We start from the raw sequence: 16,750 nt of genomic DNA, 5'->3' as shown, positions 1-16,750 counted from the left end.
CACACACACTCTGTATCCCACTACTTCGGCAAATCATTGCCTTGGGTCCCACTTCTATAGCTACATGGTCATGCGCACAACTTCCACCACTCCAGCCAATCTCAGTCATGTTTCCCGTCGTCTTCGTCACTCTCTTTACTTGTCTCGTCCCTCTTTCTACTCACGCAAGTTTGAGAATAGGGTTTAGGGTTTCCCGTGGGGCAAAGCCTCTCCACGTCTTTCTATATATAATGACCAGCATATACAATTACATACGTACAAGGTACGTGTACATGACACGCTAGACCTATGTTAACACTCCCCTCAATCTGAACTTCTACTCTGTACAAGATTTAGATTGGTACTAAGATGGTCTTGCATTTGTCGGGTGGCTAGTTTAGTAAACACATCAGCCAGCTGATCATTAGAAGAAATGAACATGGCCTCAAGATCTCCAGAAGCAACATGTTCGCGCACAAAGTGGAAATCAATCTCGATGTGCTTGGTACGTGCATGGAAAACTGGGTTGGCAGTCAGATATGTGGCCCCAAAATTATCACACCATAGAACAGGAACTCGCTGCTATCACACACCAAGATCTTTGAGTAGTGACTCTACCCAGATGGCTTCTACAGCTCCATTAGCCAAGGCTTTGTACTCGGCCTCTGTACTGGATCTCGACACTGTCGGTTGTTTCTTTGAACTCCAGGAAATGAGGTGCGGTCCAACAAAGATGGCGAAACCTCTAGTGGATCGACGATCATCAGGGCATCCTGCCCAATCTGCATCAGTGAAAATACTAATGCTAGTGGAGACAGCCTTGCGAAACTTCAGCCCTATGTGCAACCTTCCTTTCACATATCGCAAAATCCGCTTAACAGCTTCCCAATGAACATTGGTGGGCTGTGAGAGAAACTGGCACACCTTGTTCACTGTGAACGAAATATCTGGACGAGTGAGTGTTAAATACTGCAGTCCACCAACAATACTGCGATACCCGAAAGAATCATCGGTATTGAGGGGTTGTCCAGACACTCATGCAAGATGATCGGAAGTAGACAACGGTGTGGAAGTAGGCTTACAATTCTCCATGCTCACACGGTGCAAAAGATCCAACGCATACTTCTGTTGAGTCAATGTCACCCCCCTGAATTGTATGACACTTCTAGACCAAGAAACTACTCCAACGGCCCAAGGTCCTTGATAGGAAAATTGGCCGCAAGGGAGTGAACAAGACCATCAACAGCTCATGGAGAAGATCCGGCAATGACGATATCATCCACATAGACAAGCATATAGATCTGAACATCATGATAGTGGAAGAAAAATAGAGATGTATCTGCTTTGGAGCAGACGAAACCCAGCTCGAGAAGACGGGCACTGAGCCGAGCATACCATGCACGAGGGGACTGTTTGAGTCCATAGAGAGCTCGCTGCAGCTTGCACACATGCGAGGGAAACCGAGCATCCTCAAAGTCAGGTGGCTGCTGCATATAGACGTCCTCTGAGAGATACCCATGAAGGAAAGCGTTGCTGACATCAATCTGCCAAAGACTCCAACCATGAGATACAACCAGGGCAAGAACCAGTCGAACAGTGGCCGGCTTGACAACCGGACTGAACATATCATCATAATCAATGCCAAGCTGCTGGGTGAAACCACGAGCGACCAGTCGTGCTTTGTACTTATCAACAGAGCCATCTGGACGGTGCTTGGTTTTGAAGATCCACTTGCTCCCAACAACATTGACTCCGTGCGGCCGAGGCACAAGAACCCAAGTCTTGTTGTGATGAAGGGCAGTGAGCTCGTCAATCATCGTTGTACGTCAGGTAGTCTCACGGAGAGCATCACGATGGCATACAGGCACCGCGTGAAATGCGCGGTGACGGGGATCATATCGGATGGTCCCATCAGTAGGCACAAGAGCATGGCGAGTGTGATCGTGGGTGCGCGTAACCATGGTGTGTGCAGGAGCAGCTGGAGGCGTCGCGGTCGAGGGGACAGGGCTGCCCTCGATAGAAGGCAATGCGAGCTGTGTCGGCGACGGTGGAGCAGCATCCTCGAGCACCACGGCAGACGACGTCATGTTAGCGCGCGGCGAGGAGGTCGCCGATGGACCGGCGAAGCAGCCGGCGGGGCCAAAGACGGGCCGGTCGGGCCAGGCGAAGCGGCAGCCGACGGGCCGGGGGACGTGCATGTCCCATGCACGTCGAGCGCCAGGGAGGTTGGCGCGTCGGCCACGTGGGAGCGGCGGGCAGGGGACGTGCATGCGTCATGCACGTCGATCGTCAGGGATGGAGCAGCCAAAGGTTCCTGCACATGAGCAACATGGCCTGAAACAGGCGTGTCAGTAGATAAATAGAACAAGTCGTATTTGCGCATATGGTCACCCGTAGCCGATTCATTTGGAGGAAAAGAGAGAACATCAGCTAAAGAAGAGACATCGACGGTGACCCCATGGTTGGCATAAGGAAAAACAGACTCGTCCAAAACAACATCGCGAGAGATGTAGATACGTCTCGTGGAACGATCAAGACACTTGTATCCCTTATGCATCTGACTATAGCCCAAGAAAATGCACATGGTGGAACGAAAGGCAAGCTTGTGTGCGTTATATTTGCGCAAACTGGGCCAGCAGGCGCACCCAAAAGTGCGAAGAAAATTGTAATCGGGTTGCACCTTAAGGAGATGATATATCGGTGCATCTTGTTGAAGAACAGGTGTGAGCATGCGATTAATGAGGTAACACGCAGCAAGAAATGCTTCATCCCAAAAACGCAATGGGAGAGAAGAATGAGACAACAAGGCAAGACCTGTTTCTACAAGTTGATGGTGTTTGCGTTCAGCAATCCCGTTCTGCTGAGAGGTGTGCGGGCAAGACACACGATGAGAGATCCCAGTGCGTTGAAAATAACGGTGCAATCTATGGTACTCGCCACCCCAGTCGGACTGAACTACGATGATTTTAGTATGGAGAAGACGCTCAACATGAGCCTGAAAAGCATAAAACACTTGCTCAACGTCAGACTTGTGCTTGAGGAGATAAATCCAAGAGAAGCGAGAATAGTCATCGGCAGAGCTCACATAATACTTATAACCTCCGGAAGAGGCATTAGCAGGCCCCCAAATATTAGAATTAATTAACTCAAGAGGCATAGTGGAAACATGGTAAGATAAATTATATGGCAATTGTCGACTCTTAGCACACTGACAAGCATCACACACTCAAGTCTGGCGTTCAGAAGAACACACTAAATCATTATTCTTAACAGTGTTTTGAACAATATTATTCGAGGGATGACCGAGATGCTGGCGCCACTAAGACGGGGTGGTCTTGATGCTGAGAGACGCTTGGTGGGTGGAGGAAGACGACGTGCGACTAAACGGGATGGGCTAGTGTCCACCGTGACATCTACGGTGAAGAAGGATTTTCTTCGTGGTTGTGTCCTTAACAAGGAAAAAGAAACGCTGAAATTCCACAAAAAACATCATTGTCAAGGACAAGACGATAAACGGAAAGGAGATGTTGATGGATATGTGGTAGACAAAGAATATTGCGTAAACGGAGAGATGATCCGGGTATAGTGGAATGACTAATATGCGAAATAGACAAACCTGCACCATTTGCCACTTGCACTTGATCCTTCCCGCCGTAGCGCTCATGGAAGTGTAGACGTCGAGATCACTCATTAGGTGGTCCGTCGCGCCGGTGTCCAGGATCCAGTGCGGCGACTCATGGGAGGAGGATGTAAACGCGGAGTTGGCGGCGCGGCTGCGACAGTCGCTCGCCTCGTGCCCCCAATTCTTGCATATCTAGCACCGGGGACGCCAGCGCCGGTTGTGGCCGCCCCCGTTGCCTCCTTCATTGCGGATGTTGCCGCCATTGTTGTTGTTGGTGCTTCCAGGGGCGCTGCCCTGGCTTGGGCCGTAGCTGCCCGAGCCTGGCGGGAAGGAGCCGCCGGAAGGACGTTCGCCACTCAGGCGTCCAGAGTCGGGCATGCGGCCGGAAGTTTTGTTGTAGACCGGCCGGGACGCTGCATTGGCGGAGGACTGCCAATCCTCAAGCTCCGATTGCTGCTGCTGAAGGGCTTCGTAGTGAAGGACACTGGAGTAGAACGCGGGAAACGTGATAGGCACACCCACGAAGTTCATCGAAGCAGCGATGGGGTTAAGCACCGAGCCGAGCCCGGTCAGCATGTAGTCGATGATCTCTCATCATGAAGAGGAGAGCCGGCGGCAGCCATCGAATCAGCAAGGGCCTTGACCTTCTGCATGTACTTGCCAGCGGGGCGGTCTCCTTTCCTCAGCACCTGGATCTGGCGTCGGAGGTTACGCACGCCGGCACTGCTCTCGGCGGCGAACATGGTGTGCACGGCCACCCAGGCAGCGGCCGCCGTCCTGCAGCCGATGAGCTGCGCAGAGATCTCCACGTTCATCGAACCGAGGAGATGCCCGAGGACCTTATGATCCAGAGTCCACCACTGCTCGTACTCAGGGTTGGACACGGTGCGAGCGGCCTCGCCGGTGCCTGCCTTCACGGTCGGCGCCGGCGCCCTGGCCGAGCCATCAAAGAAGCCGTGGAGGCGAACTCCGGCAAACTTGGGAAGGGCAAGGGCCCTCCACAGCATGAAGTTACTGCGGTCGAGCGAGACCACGATGGGCGGAAGGACAGGGGTGGGAGCCGACGCGGCGGGTGGGGCGATGACCAGGGTGATCGAGGCGGGCAAGGAGAGGGTGGAGAGCGTGAGCCCGGAGGAGGGGGTCATCGAGGCTGCCGAGGCGGTGGACATCGCGGCAGCAGCGAGAAAACTACGGTGGCGGTGGCGGCGGCTAGGGTAGGCTCTAATACCAAATTTGAGAATAGGATTTAGGGTTTCCCATGGGGCAAAGCCTCTCCACGTCTTTGTATATATAATGATCAGCATATGCAATTACATACATACAAGGTACGTGTATGTGTACAAGGTAAATGACACGCTAGACCTATCTTAACAACCCCTGGTTGCATCATCGATCGACCACTTTGCCAAGGCATATCACTTTGCATCACTCCTACTTGCACACATTGTATAGTTGCCGAGTTTTTCTTATCTCCAAATACCATGCACTAGGACATCAATATGATCATAATGTTGCAGTATAGCTAGAAATACAAAAGAAGAGCCAAAAACAACTTTCCGCTGATTGAGTTGTGCCACGTTACCGAAAAAGCTCACACCCCACTTTATATATAAAGCAAGTTGTGGTATGTTCAAAATAAGATTTCCGCAACCATGGCCAAGGTTAAATCAATCTCGCGTGAAATTGAACAAGAAAATTAACACTCATTTAGCTAACAACAAGGACCACAAACAACATTCCAATTCAAAGAACAAATTGACTTTTGTCTTGTTCCGGGAAGAAGTACAAATTGGCTTCTAGCCACAATACATAATAAAAAAATGATGCATGGGAGAGGGGTAGGGGGATGTTACGAAAGTTGCAATCCACATGAAAATAACAGAGCCGTGACAAAGCAAAATAAAAGAGATATGTTAGCTGCTCATATATTATCGGCAATAAAAAATAAATCGTATGTACCAACCGGCACATAGTATTAGAACGACTCAATTACAAGCAAACAAGGTTCTTACCTGCGAGTACCAATTGCCTTAACAAGTTGTACAACTTGAACCCAAAAGAAATATTCTTCAACTTAATCATTTTACACGTTTGTACCACTAGCACCAAGTTGGCTAGCTACTAGGTACGTGTGTCCCGACTAGTACGACCTGACCTCTTCTCGGACAATGAAGCCACGAGATCAAATGACGAAGTTTCTCCACATCGTAGAGGTAATCTCGATCAGAAGAAATAACAGGCCGCCCACGATGATATCTGACTACCTCAACGCGCGCACGTGTGCTTCGAATTTGACCAGTCTAATTCGTCGAGATATATTTTTTCTATGAAACTTTGCAAGCTTAGTTATACCTCAGAGAAGCAATCGATCTTGTGCAGGCAGTATAAATACACAACGTACGCATGGTGGCAGTCTATCTCATCGTTACAGATACATGTTCCTTGATTAGTTTTGCAAGGCTTAATCAGCGATGGAGTACTCGCCGAAACTAGCAGTACTGGTGCTCTTAGCTCTCGCGTCCGCCATGGCGGTCACGGCCCAGAACTCGGAGCAGGACTTCCTGGACGCCCACAACGCGGCGCGCGCCGACGTGGGCCTTGGTGGTGTGGCGCGCCGACGTGGCACTACACGCAGGTGGTGTGGCGCGACTCGACGGCCATCGGCTGCGCCCGCGTCGTCTGCGACAGCGGCGACGGTGTGTTCATCATCTGCAGCTACAACCCGCCAGGCAACTTCCCCGGGGTGAGCCCGTACTAGGCTATATGCATCATGCATGCATGCATGCGAGCGTGCATGTACGTACGGCGTATTGCATAAATAAAGTGATTAAGCTGTGATAACTACAGTGTGATCAGATTTTTTTTTTGTGGGTACAGTGTGATCAGATGTGATATATAATTAACCAGCCGGCCCGATATATATATATGTACTGTTATGATTCAGGTAATAAGTTGTGTTATTGTACAAGCAGTATTTATGGATGAATATATGGTTCTACTATTATACCGAGCATGGTATGTGTGCCTCGCCGTGGAAAAAAAACCCCAACATACATAGAAACCAGTAATCCAAGTGTCTTTCTTCTTTTTTGTCATCCCGCACTTGTTCTTTATGTTGTGCATTTTCTTTTTAGGATCCCAACTCGTACAGACAAACGGAGTAATCTCGAGAGGGCGCGCTAGCTAGGTCTCGTTCTTGAGACTCTCGCTCCCTCCTTCGCGCCATAGGCCACTCCGGCCGTGATGGTCACCCACTCTGCCATTATTGCTCACCCATCCCCTTCAAGGTTTCACTCCTGATCCAGCTCCGGTCGTGGTCCCGTGCAAGCTCGCTCTCGACCAGTGGTCGATCATAGATTCCGGACTCGCTTGCGGCCCCGCCCGTGAATGCAGTAGATCTGACCTCGACGCAATAAATCCTGCCGCGGGGAGAGTCATCCAACGCCATGCATGCCTATGGTACTCCGGATCTGGTGTTGTGATTGAGCGGCAGTACCTAAATCCATCGTGGTCATCCCCTCCGCTCTTGTCAACATTTCCTCTTCGGGCGAGGAAGAAGGATGCACTGTCACGCCCAATATGCGACTCTATCCTAAAGGAAATCGAAGGTCCCATCAAGGATAGAAGCGCATATTGAAGATGCTTCTGCAAGGTGGATATCATTACATCGTACCATTACATAATAGATGGGGATAAAACAAAAGGCATACAATGCCGCATGAATATAACAACATCATACACAAGAACAACATTCGACTATGGATGAAACACAAACAGAAACTCAAACGACATCCACCCTCACTAGTGCAGAACCGGGCAATAGCACCGGTTCGTAAGACCCTTTAGTGCCGGTTCCATAACCGGCACTAAAGTGTGGGCACTAAAGGCCCCCCACTTTAGTACCGGTTCGGCACGAACCGGTGCTAAAGGGCAACCACGTGGCACGAGCCAGCTCCGGGGGCCTGGAGCCCTTTAGTACGGGTTGGTAAGACCAACCGGTACTATAAGGTTTGGTTTTTTTTAGTTTTATGATTTCTTTTTCATTTAATTTTGTGTTTCCATTTTGCTGGTATTTTACGATACTACACATTGTACACGTTATGCATATATATATATATATATATATATATATATATATATATATATATATATATATATATATATATATATATATAGGTTACTTTCACTATTTTGGACAGAAGTGGCACCTAACTCCCAGGCATTATTCTTATAGCCTCTAAAACATGTTTAGTTGTTTAGACGGAACTTAATCTTTGCCCTGATCAGTCCAAACGTGAGGGCATGTAATCTCTACTTGGATATATAAAATTGTATAATAATTAATATTCTAAATATACTAAATCTGACCAGGTTTGATTTACCCTGTTTTTTTTACTTTTTTTACCAGTGGAAATCGGACCAATTGGATGGCGCCACGTGCTTTGTTGCGGCCCTGGCAGGGTACGCACCTGTGTGCAGCTAGCGATTTAGGATGGGAGTTCTACTTCAGTTTGGTATTGGTTGCATGAGCGCGAGTTTCTATTGGTCTGCATGCACGGTTTCTATACAGAGGTCGATTTCCTTACGTCTTCCTTCCCCTTCTTTGGCTGGATGTACATGCCCTTCTCTTGTCGTCGGTTTGTTTATTCCTCTCCTAATGTGGTTTGTCCTCTTCCGTTTGTTTTTGCTTGCATGTGTGCGCTATGCGCCGATTGACCACCGTTTGGGCTGTTTGCGTTTGGGCTGTTTGGTTTTTTCCTCTCCTTTCCTGTTGACACGAGTGTGCGCACGTGTTGCCTCACTCGATCTCTCGAGATATTTCTATCTCGAGTCCAATCTCCGCCGCCGCTTCGCCGCTCTTTGCGCTTATAAAAGGACATCCGACGGGCTCTCGCCTCATCTTTCCCCACCCTCAACTGGCCATCTCCTCTTCGCGGAAGCCATGCCGAGGCCACGACTGCGGATGAGCACCCATGCAGGCTGCCGGTGCCCCGCGCCACCGGATCCTCCCCCAGCGTCGTCGTTCGACGCACCGCCGCGGCGCCGTTCCGCTTCTGCCGCCACAGCCATCTCCACGACGCTGTGGCAGACCTCCTCTCGGTACTCCACATTGAAGGCTGGGCCGAGCTGCCGCTGCCTGGTTCACCTGTGTGCGCCGCCCGCATCCCGTTAACTGTCGCAGCGCTGCCATCGGCATGCTTCGCTGCCCTCCACCGCACTCCTGGTTGCCACCGACGACGATCCCATGGTGGTGACGACATGCAGCCTATCCCTGCTGCGTGCCCGACGCCGACGTCGATTGTCGCCGCCAGCGGTGGCTGGAGTTGGAGGCGGGAAAAAGGAGAAGCCGCGGAGGAGGAAAAGGGAGAGGGAAGAGTAGAGAGAGGTCATATGTTACCGGCGGCTGCCTCTCAATTATTTTTCGCACGGTGAGGCTCTCGATCAGGCTCTATCGCCTCCGTGCTGGATTTCTCTCTCGGGTTGTGTATAGTAGCGAAGAGAAAGAAGAAGGAAGTGATGCGAGAGGCCCGACGGAATGCGCCAGCCAGAGGACCGCGGTCGTGGCAACCCGTAGCCTTACCTCCAGCGGAGCGCCTAAGATTCTTCTTCTGCTCGCTGGCCAGCTGCAACCTGAAACGGTGCCCTCCTCTCCATGTCGGAGCTCCTCCTCCTTTAATCCGGTGTGTTGGAGTCTTGGAGATGTTACATCTGCGGTCGGCGGCCAAGGAGCTCTTGATGCGCGGCGTCAGCGGCAGGAGCCGTGTGCGTCCCCCTTGACCACGCAAAGAGCATAACCAGTGGGAGGCAAGTCGTGGGAGATGGACAGGGACGGGCGGACTAGCCTGCGTGCGGGACCCTGTGCTATGTTTGCTGAGGCGAATACTAGCGACGCTGCAGCCGCACGGGATGGAACGGCGGTTCCCATACGCGGACCGGAGGCGACGCTATTGCTGCTGTTGGCGGCGGCGTCCCCAGGCGCCAGAGGTCCTCCATCCTCCGCCCTCCCGGGGACGAGATAAGCCGCGGTGCATTCATCCATGCTTCACCCCTTCCGACCCATCTCGGACGGGGCCACACTGTAGTACCAGCCAGTCGCGACGAGACCGGCAACGCCTCCGCGTGCGGCAGCGCCCTTTCAAGGCCCAGTTAGTGTTCGCCGCAGGTGCCATCACCGAGCGTACGTGCTCTCCATCAACAAGAGCACGGACAGCAGCACGTACAACAGGCCACTGTGCTGTTCGTCCTTCAAGGTTAGCTGCAGGATTATCCGGCAGAAACCAGTAATGTACTCGCGGGCTACTTCGATATGAAGGACAGACAGTCGTTTGCACTTTGCAGGCCGTGTGCTGTTTGCTAGCTGCTTCCACCAGGTGTCAGAGATCAACACAAAGATTGAGACGGTGTACTCTCTCTCTCTCTCTCTCTTGTTGTTTTTTGACGTATTTCTTCGGTACGTGTTTCATGCATGCAGCTGACGTGTTACTCTGTTTGACGTCTTCTATTTGCATGCAGCTGACAAGATATTACATCTTTCAAATTTCATGCCGGACTTTATTCTTTTGCGTCGGTAATTCAATTTATTTTCTTAACTTGGCTGCTTACATAATGGTGAAAGGGTGCACTAAACTTATTGTTTCACATTTTATTTTATCCATGCAAAACTCCATGTATTAATACGATTTGATTTGGGGATGTTTTGCTCCATCATCAGTTAGCAGACAAGTCTTCTCAACATAATGAATTGGGGATGTTTTTTGATGTAATTCCAGTTTGAGTTAAAGTTCCGGTCTCTATATTGAGAAGGTACAACGAGGTTGACCTTAGATGGTTGTCTTGAAATAGTCCCTAGTAATTACCTATGTGTTCGGTCCCATTAAACAAACCAAGTAAACGTATCCATTTGCATGCCACTGCAAACCCAAAAGAGATGATGTCCAAACTAGAAACCAATCAAACAGTCCAAAATTTAACACATGAGTCTTCATTTATCACGTATGTAATCTATCAACATGAAGTATTCACAAAATTTTATATAATTTCATCATCAACACAAATTCGGCTCACGGTCGAACATGGATGCGATGAATTATTGAAGAATCACAATTTTATCATGCAATATCAATATGTATTCCCTTTATCTACAATGCGTCGATTCTTTTTATGCAATAATGATTTTATTTATGGAAGATTTCAGTACATTGCAGTATAAAAAATAATTTTGAATCAGCAACAATTAAAATAATTAATAAAATTGTTAACAGTTAAAGTTTAATATAACCCTATGTATCAACAGGAGCGGCATGCTGTATACAACCTTATTAGTAATGTATAAGTGTGTACACTTCCATTATCAGTATGTATCATCATGCCTGCAATAAATGTCTCTTTTTTCATCTTTTACAACTGGACTCATCGTATATACTCTTTATGCGTGTTATCCATGGACGATTCTATCGTTACAAATATAATAATATAATGCCCTTTTGCGATCCGTGTAACAACAACGTATCGACGAGCGTGGCGTGTTGCCGCGCGGGCTATGCTAGGACTTAGGGTTTAGGGTACACGTTTTGGTGCGCGTACTGATTGCTGTTGGAAATCATAAAAAATTGAATCTTTATCTGCCCATTGGCTGCATGTTCCGGTTGTTCCTCAGTTCGTGATTGGTTGCATGTGTTATCTGCATGGAGAGATCGAAACTGATTTTCCCTTCAAATCGAGTCGGCCGTCGCCCGCACCTTCTGGGTTTCTTCCGCTGTCGGTTGCCGCTTTGCTGTAGTTTTCTGGGCCCTTCTACAGCATGTGCGCTGGTCGTTTTCGATTTGTGCTCTTCCCCTCTGCTGCCTCCTATAAATAATGCCTTCCCCGTCCGTCGGTTCGTCATTCCATCTGCTCCCATCTCCTCTCTCTCCTTTTCTAACTAGTGAGTATTTAGGATTTGTTGTGCCGGCGATGGTTGCTCCTGCTCCTGTTCGGTCTGGACGTCGTCGCCGGGGTCGTCCTCCAGGGATTCGAGCGGCCGTTATTGCCCGTGTGCGCCGTGCGGGCATGCCTGTTTCTTCTGCCGATTTTCATTCGGGTCGGCGGCCACTGCTGTGCATGATCAGCTGGGTGGAGTCGATTCAGGATGGCTTCTCCGCTTCGCGGCTCACCGGCTGCTCCATTCCCGCCGGACTGGTGGGTTTACTTACTCTTCTGTACTTGCGGTTCTGTTTGGTTGTTCTTCTACTTGTTTCCTTGCTCCGTGGTCAGTTTATTTGGTTACTTTGATTGTTCTTCTACTTGTTTGCTTGCTCTCTGGTCAGCTTATTTGGTTGCTTCATTTTGTAGGCCACCAGCGTTCTAACTCGGAGCAGTTTCGTAATGGAGATCTTGATGCTCGCCGTCGGGAGACTTTGTTGGGGAAGCGACCTGTTGATGCACTGTTGGTAAGTGCGTTGAGTTCTTGCTGCACATATGGGAGTGCCTCTGACTGTTTTTGTGTGTTTCTTCCTGCTGTTTTGAATATTGTGGCTAACTTCTTGTTTCTTTTTCTGTAGGTTCGACCATTACTGCTGGTTCTTCTTCCGCATTTGATGGCTTCGTATCTGCTGCTCGGCCCTCCATTGCGCGAACTGGTGAGTTATTGTTTCTTTTCTCTGCTTATTTTCTGTCCATGTTGTTATCTCTCTTGGCCAGTGCTTCTGCGGCCTTCTACTGGTTGCACGTGCCGCTGCTGGCCCAATCGGTGTGCAAAAGGCACCAGCGTGTGGGCCCCAGCGCATGACACGATAGCATGCACAGTCAGGCGATGAAGGGTATCGACATATACTGGAATGGAAGCACACGGGGGCATGCAGTGTACGCATGCACTCGAACGAAATACATCGATGCATGCAGTGTACGCGTGCAATCCGATGAGAATTCGCTGTCACATGCAGTGCACGCATGCAACCCGATGAATATACGCCGCTGCATGCAGTGGACTCATGCAACCCGTTGAATATACCCCGCCGCATGCAGTGCACGCATGCACTTCGATGAAAATACCTCGCTGCATGCAGTGCATGTATGCACTTCAGTAATGCTAACTGAGTACACCACAATGGACGAAGCTTATCATCGCCAGAGAGCGTCCTCCATAGCAAAGCAAGTTAAGAGAGGAAGGGTAAACATCCAGCCCTAAATTTTAATCATGGAAGCGGAAGTACCTCGGTAAGCTCTTGGCTTCACCTAACTTTTTCTCTCTATTTGCCCCTTGCAAGTAAGCAACTTATTATATTACTAATTCTTCCATGCAGGATGAGAATCTTATAGTGTATATTCCAAGACGACCAATGCTTGAAACAGTGAGTGAAACAATTGGCCTAAAAGTACAAGGCTACACCTGTCGGTACGTTCATGAAGGTATGATACAAGTGTCTGTACTGATTGCTCTGCCATGCCGGAAAGATAGCTTCAGAGAATCCTCCATTACATATGAAGGAGAAGCAGCTAATACAGAAGATGAAGCAATGGAAAAGGCAGCTCAGGTGGCCTTCGAATGCATCTGTGCAGACTATAATATTTCCACCAATGATCATAATTACTATGCTCTTGAAGTCACAAAGGAAAGGTTATTTACAGCAAGAGAGAAGGCTCAAACAAAGCAATGGCAGTTCAATATGGCCCGCCAGCAAGTAAGCACATAGCAAAACGAGTTTGCAACACAGACAATGATTCTGGCAAAGATATGCAATGGCTTCTTTGATTTATTACCACTTCGTATGTATCCCCAGCGCCTAGACAACGACGATCCCATTATCACATATACAGGCGCGCACCCTCTCGTCGGACGTATGCAAAAACTTGCAAAATCACTTTATCATTTTATCACAGGCACCAATCCTGCAGGAGGATATAATAGGATGATCTAATCCACTAGCAACTACTTCTAGCTTATCTATGTAATGTGTTTGTGTTTTTATATACAGTACTCTGTTTGTAGCGAACTGTATGTATTTTGAATAATTTGTTTGCCCCAGGAGTGTGCCACTTTTAATTTGTATCTTTGTATCTCTACATTTGCAATATTTCAATATATTCGTATGCTCGGTTTGTTTACTATCTCTATACATTATTTTGACATCAAATGAGTGTGCGCATTTCCACTTTTAGATCAATAGATTGCACATCTGCGAGAGATCATCAAGCGCGGCGTGCCGCCGCGCGGGTTAGGCTAGTTGACCAACTAGAACGAAACCTAAATTATATAGACCCAAAGTGTCAAGAATAACCGGACCATTAGCTGCATTTTTAATTGCCAGAGCAACCTGCATGACTTACCCATGGAGTATATACAAAATATATTTTCTTTTCTGGTTCAGTTAAAACACTTGCCAATCTATACCAAGAATATCTTTTCTACTGTTTAAAAGCTACAGACAAAAACCAGACACAACATGTTTGAGATTTTTTTTTGTTATATGGTTTTAATAATTACCAAATTGATAAGAATCATGCTGGCAATCTTCACAAATTCATTCCCTTGTATCCACATCACTATTGTGAAGTCGAGATTTATTGTGCACTGCATTCTTCAAAGTAGAAACAACAACTAAACAATCTGAATGATGGGATGGATTACAACTGTAGTCGGTGCTTTTAGTCCTTCAGTCAGGCAATAATTTCGGTTTCTTCAGCCTCGAGTGACAACATGAGAGAGAAGACACGGGCAATATGATAGAACCCTCCAGATTACAGCAGCTGCACCAATGCTTCCTTGTCCAATATTAGCATCATAACCTGCAACCAATACGATTTATTTTCTGCATATATGCACCCAGAGTATCAAATAAACATAAATAATTGTCGGCGGGTTAACTCGCAAGAATTGATTGAACTCTTTCGAAGATATTTTGAGATGTTCTATTGAGCAACAACTGAACTAAGGAACACTATTTATAAGATTGCAATTTATATAGTACTTGAAAGAAGCCGGCATCTCCAATACAATAATTATCTACTTTGCATTCTAAATATTCCACACTAAGTGTTATTGGCTTCCTACCATACACCTTCACAATCATTTATAATTAACAAAAACGCTGGTAAGTTATCTTCTAGAACAAATAGTGAAAGCATTTCATCTCTTTTGGTGGATGAAGGGGTAATTGCCCGGTTGTTTGAACCTGATCTTGAATTGGCGCCCAGGTCGGCGCCGGACACCGCCGTTTCATGGATTTTGAGGGTACTTTCTGCCGAAATGCCCCGGCAGCTCGCAAATGATGCAACCCAGAGTATCTGGCCTTTGAAGCAGCTTAAGAAGGCCTCAAGGCCCGGCGCACCATTCATGTCCCGGTGTCGGTCCGAGCTGTGTAGCTGTACGTGTGCACTAATAATCGATGGCTCCTTGCTTATCTGTGTGTTCCTTCGAGATTATTTCTTCGTCCATCCTTCCTCCTCGTCCGAAGAGGAAATGTTGACAAGAGCGTAGGGGATGACCACGATGGATTTAGGTACTGCCGCTCAATCACAACACTGGATCTGGAGTACCATAGGCATGCATGGCGTTGGATGACTCTCCCTGCGGCAGGATTCGTGGCGTCGAGGTCAGATCTACTGCATTCACGGGCGGGGCCGCAAGCGAGTCCGGAACCTGTTGGCATGGCCCAGGAGATCGATGGATACACACACGCGAGTACGCAGTGGACACACCTACACTTCTCACGTAATACACAATGGAGAGGAAGAACACAAACACGCAGAGCTTTTCTGGCACACGCACTTGTGCCTTTTCTGTATTCCTCATCTCTAATAGCAAAATGGTTACAAGCCTATTTAAAGGGAAATATGCAATGCTCGCATGGCCAAGCCACAACGGCTTGATCCGTTTCTCACTCTCCACTACCTGCATGCACCCACGTTCAGCTCTTGTGCGGCTTCTCCTCAACGGCCACACGACCAGGCCAAACTTGATCCATGCATGTAGCTTGCCACTATTCAACTTGACTAATCCTAACAACTCGTGCATGCACTACTCCACTAATGGCTTGCAATCTGGCCACTGACTGCACTCTCTGTATCGCTTAGTGATGTCTCTCTTGCCGGTATGCCCATCTGCCATGATCACGTGCATACAACTAGCTAGAACTTAGTCAGCTACTAAAACAACATCATGCAATCCAAAATAAACATGATCTAATCATCTACTTTTGGCACTAATAACAAGATTAGTTCCAACAATCACCTCCCTAATCTTGTTATTATTTATTTCTCTCTAGAAGCCCAGGGTCGTCGATGTCGTCGGTGCAACACGAAGATGGCCGCCAATGCCATCTTGTCCCGCCGATTCCCGCCGTCGCCGCTGGCCTCCACGAGAGATGCACCTCCTACGCCTTGACCACGAGCGTGCCGCCATTGCACACTCGCTGCCACATGTTCTCCACCGGTGCCGCAATTCGCTAGTGGCTCACCTCCATGTTGTCGCCGATAACGCATCTTGTCGACGACTCGGACATGGAACTTCTCGTGGCAACGACCTCCCCTCCATGGCCATCACCTCCTTGCCGCCGGTGACGCAACTTACCGGGCAGCACCTCCTTGCCGCCGGTGACACGACTTACCGGGCAGCACTTTTCTCCATCGCTCGACGCAGCTCGACGATGAGGGAGACACACACCGGCCGTTAGCAGCATCGCTCCGCCAACGACGTCCATCTTGCACCGCCGACCTCCACCTCTCATGGAGTCCGTCGCGCCGCCACCACCGCCTTGGATCGACAAGGCTCTGATACCAAGTGTTGGCGCAGCCGGAGGAGGAAGAAGACTCACACTCACACAAGATAGAAGAACACACACAGGAGCTTGGCACCGCACACAACTTGTGCCACTTTCTGTATTTCTTCTCTTACAAATGAACTTGGTTACACAGCCTATTAGTAGTGCACGCATACACCCAGCCACACAACGGCTTGAGCCACGACTAGCTCCACTAGCCGGTAGAAATGGCAACAAACTAACCACCTCTCTGGCCACTCGGTTTCGGCCGATCTCCTCGCTGATGGAGACACAACACTGGTGATTATCAGGTTCACAACTAAGTCGTCTAACAAACTCTATCCATGCATGCGTGTGAACCACTCCTCCCACTAACTAGGCATGCAACTAACTACTCATTAAAACAAATTAG

The 16,750-nt window shown here is 48.6% G+C and overlaps 1 long non-coding RNA gene and 1 pseudogene across 1 annotated transcript; both read left to right on the top strand.

Moving 5' to 3' along the window:
* Positions 1-6,126: 6,126 nt before the first annotated feature.
* Positions 6,127-6,453, top strand: LOC123117204 (pathogenesis-related protein PRMS-like; annotated as a pseudogene).
* A 2,060-nt stretch (positions 6,454-8,513) lies between these two features.
* LOC123117202 (uncharacterized) lies at positions 8,514-13,660 on the top strand. Its single transcript, XR_006457304.1, has 4 exons — positions 8,514-11,779; positions 11,933-12,030; positions 12,142-12,796; positions 12,883-13,660. It is a non-coding gene; the product is annotated as an uncharacterized lncRNA (long non-coding RNA).
* Positions 13,661-16,750: the final 3,090 nt, after the last annotated feature.

The sequence above is a fragment of the Triticum aestivum genome, chromosome 5B, assembly GCF_018294505.1.
Source record: "Triticum aestivum cultivar Chinese Spring chromosome 5B, IWGSC CS RefSeq v2.1, whole genome shotgun sequence".
Taxonomy (NCBI): domain Eukaryota; kingdom Viridiplantae; phylum Streptophyta; class Magnoliopsida; order Poales; family Poaceae; genus Triticum; species Triticum aestivum.
Note: the sequence above shows the minus strand (reverse complement) of the source record. Positions and strands in the feature narration are given on the sequence as shown.